Raw genomic sequence first — 3,312 nt, 5'->3', positions numbered from 1 at the left:
CAGCCGGTGGATGGTGCCTTCTTGCTGCATAATCAAGTTTCTGCCAGCCTGTAAGATTTCTCCACGCAGATACCACTTGGGAGGTTTCACAGAAGGAATGGATATCTCGCATTCAAATTTGGCTTCTTCAGGCTCAGTCAAATACTCATCACACAGCTCCTTTATTAGATTAATGGATTGCTCTTTAAGAAGGATGGAACAAGAGAAAGCAGAGATTTAGAAGGAATGTAAAAAACCCTTACATTATCACCCTACTTACTCACGTCAGCATTACTGCACATGAACACTACACCTATCAGCTCAAAATGCCTTAAAACATCATTAAAAAGTAATAGAAAGAAAGGAATGTTGTTAAGAAGTCAGACAATAAGACTGACAACCTGAAGAGAGCCCAGATCTTCTGATTCCCAGTCCAACATCCAAATCAAACCATGACCTTCCCATCCCGATATCAAACTCCTCGCATTACGAAATGGAATAGAGGTTCACTGAAACATGGACATTGATAATTACTTTGGTTAAATACAGCAACTTAGCTCTGAACAACAAGATTCTCCTAGTAAAGGTCTCTGTAGCTCAAATGTAATGGCTCTACTTAGGAGAAATTCATTTTCCAGGATTTTCTTGCCCTTATAATTGTAACAGTGGCAAAGCTGGGGACTGAACTCTTGAGTAGTGTGCTAACTCAAATGCCTCCCTTTTCTTTATCACACTTAACATCATATATATACCCTAACATTGTATATATTAAAAAAAAAAACAACTCTGAGCTCTTTTCAAACAAACAGAGAAAATGTAGAAAAAGTCAAGCTATGTTTTTTATCCCAAAACGTTCAAACACAAATCTGAAGTCGAAAGGTAGAAAATAAACCTCCTAAGAAAATAATCTGTTTTACTTAGCAAAAGTAAATTCCGAAAGACAAGCTGGATATTTTGTGGGCAGAAAGGTAGGTAGGTAGGAGTTTGCATTTCTGTGAAAGGTCCTGGTGGTGTTTAACTTCCTTGACATTCAAGCAAAGGATGTTGGCTGGTTTATAAGATAAGATAATTTAAGCAAAATCATCATCTGAACCATAATTACCTTTAACTGTAAGATGGGCACGAGATTCTGCCTTTTCTGCAACAGATTTTATTTCTGCGGCATCCTAGACTTGGACACGTGTGTAAGTCAGCGAGTAGGTCCTTCCTGAAGCAGAGAACCACAGAGTCACTAAGGCTGGGAAAGACCACTAAGGTCATCTAGTCCAACCGCCAACTCATCCCTACCAAACTGTGCTCTTGAGAGCAAACCCACACCTACACTTGGCTTCCTTGAGCAAAGAGCTCTGAGGCACATGGCCAGGCTGAGCATCATCCATCTGGTTTCACAGCATCACTGCCTGTTCTCTCATGTCAATGAAACCACCCATTCCCCCACGTCCACATCCCTACCAAAGTGTAATCTAAATATGGCTTCTACAAGGACTGACCAAATGTGGCCGTCGTCACCTTCAAAGTACCTGATATCGAAGGATCACACTCACTGTCAGGCAAAACCTCTTTGGAGAGGTGAACTGACTGCCCTGTTCACCCCCACTTTGGAAAGAACTGCACTCATTTCCTACCTGCTCCTGGCAGTGTGGGATGGTGGGATAGCATCACACTTCCCACACTAAGCATCCCACCATGTCACTTGTTCCACCCTAACCTCAGTCCCAAAACAAAAGGGAAACTCCCTTCTGAACCTTCTTCATTTCAGATGTACTTTCTGCTTGATCTCCAACCCACCCCCCACTCAGGAGAAAGATCCCCCTCTTACACCCTACCATCTTGCCGCATTCTGATGTTGTCATCAGCCTTCAGCTTGTTGTCATCTTTGTTCCACTGGCTCTGAACCTCATCGTGTGAAATATCACAGCCAAATATGCACTCCCATATTCATTCACTTCCACATCTTCCAGTGGTTTAACAATCTTGATATCTCCAGCTGTGAAACACTAGAGATATATTTGTCAGGGTATTTCCAGAACTGAGTGCAGCATCTTTTCCTTACACATATTTGCTTGGAAAATAAGTAGGATTATGTTTTATTCTAAACCATCATCCATTCACGAGTCATTTCTCTCTTCAACACAGTCAATGCATTATTGCCCTTGAACCTAAAGACAGACTTACTAGCTACAAAGGAGCTCCCTGCAAACAGTTTTATGGAAACCAGAATCTCATTTATTCTAAAACCTTTGCAGCAAAATTAAGGGTAGAAAAACAATAGAATGGAATGAATCTTTAAGGTCATTTAGCCAGGCTGAGCATCATCCATCTGGTTTCACAGCATCACTGCCTGTTCTCTCATGTCAATGAAACCACCCATTCCCCCACATCCACATCCCACCAAAGCTGCTTAGTGTTGCCAAAGCGAATGCTCACCAGTTGTTTCCAACTTGAAGGTCATCTTCTGGCCAGCAGCCTCGCAGATGTATTCTCCAGCATCTTTCTTCTCCAGCTGCTCCACAACCAGATGCCGTGTTTTGCCCACAGATTCCAGTCTGAACTTTCTGGAGGAGGCAAGCAGTCTTCCATCCTTGTACCATTTTACTTCGGTTGGATCCTGTGCTACTTCACAGCTGAGGGAGGCACTTGCTGCCAGGGCAGCACTCACCTCTTTCTGCACCTTCTCCTGCTTTATAAACACAGGTTTTGGCTCTGAGGGAAGAAAAGAAAAAGTATTGACTGACGGACTGAAATGAGACCATCTTGCAGGTTTTATGTACAGGTTGGAACAGGTTTAGGTTACCACTTGTGCCCAAACTAATAGCCTTCACTAGAGAATATCAGCTCTTCTGTTGAAACAAAGTGTCAAATCTAGGCAAGAAAGAACCGAGAAACTGAAGGAACCAAGAGGGTCCTTGAACACCAGTCCCATGGTTGCAAGTCACTATGCAAACATATTTAACCCAAAAGAACATCTGTCCTGCAGGCAACCAAAACCTGAGTTCCTTTTACTTAAGACCCACTGTGAAACATCAAAACACATACACATGTGATAGTCAAACCACTGGCTGCTTTTTCATGACCCAGAACAGTACTCCTGGCTTCCTGAACAGACTCCTCATGGCCTCTACCATTGCCACAACTGTGACTGTCAAAGGCACAAAGGAAATATGCTCACCAACGCAGTCCTTTGTTCTTTGTGTGTGATTTCCAGATATCTATTTTACTTTGAGCTCTGGGAATAGTCAGCTCTACCAGGTCTCTTACTGTGTAGCAGACTCACCTATCCAGATGCAGCCTCCAACATAAAGGCATAGTAAAAAGGCAGTGTACTACTAGGAG

The 3,312-nt window shown here is 42.7% G+C and overlaps 1 long non-coding RNA gene across 1 annotated transcript; it reads right to left on the bottom strand.

Annotated features, from left to right (window-relative positions):
- Positions 1–925: 925 nt before the first annotated feature.
- Positions 926–2,691, bottom strand: LOC146755120 (uncharacterized). The gene is made up of 4 exons (XR_014938444.1): positions 2,407–2,691; positions 1,806–1,976; positions 1,082–1,186; positions 926–1,001 (listed from the first exon to the last, which is right to left on the bottom strand). It is a non-coding gene; the product is annotated as an uncharacterized LOC146755120 (long non-coding RNA).
- Between the last annotated feature and the right edge of the window lie 621 nt (positions 2,692–3,312).

This window comes from Coturnix japonica, chromosome 36 (assembly GCF_054131305.1).
Source record: "Coturnix japonica strain WE chromosome 36, WE-NBRP24, whole genome shotgun sequence".
Lineage (NCBI taxonomy): Eukaryota > Metazoa > Chordata > Aves > Galliformes > Phasianidae > Coturnix > Coturnix japonica.
The sequence above is the reverse complement of the archived record's forward strand: the minus strand, read 5'-3'. Positions and strand labels throughout refer to the sequence as shown.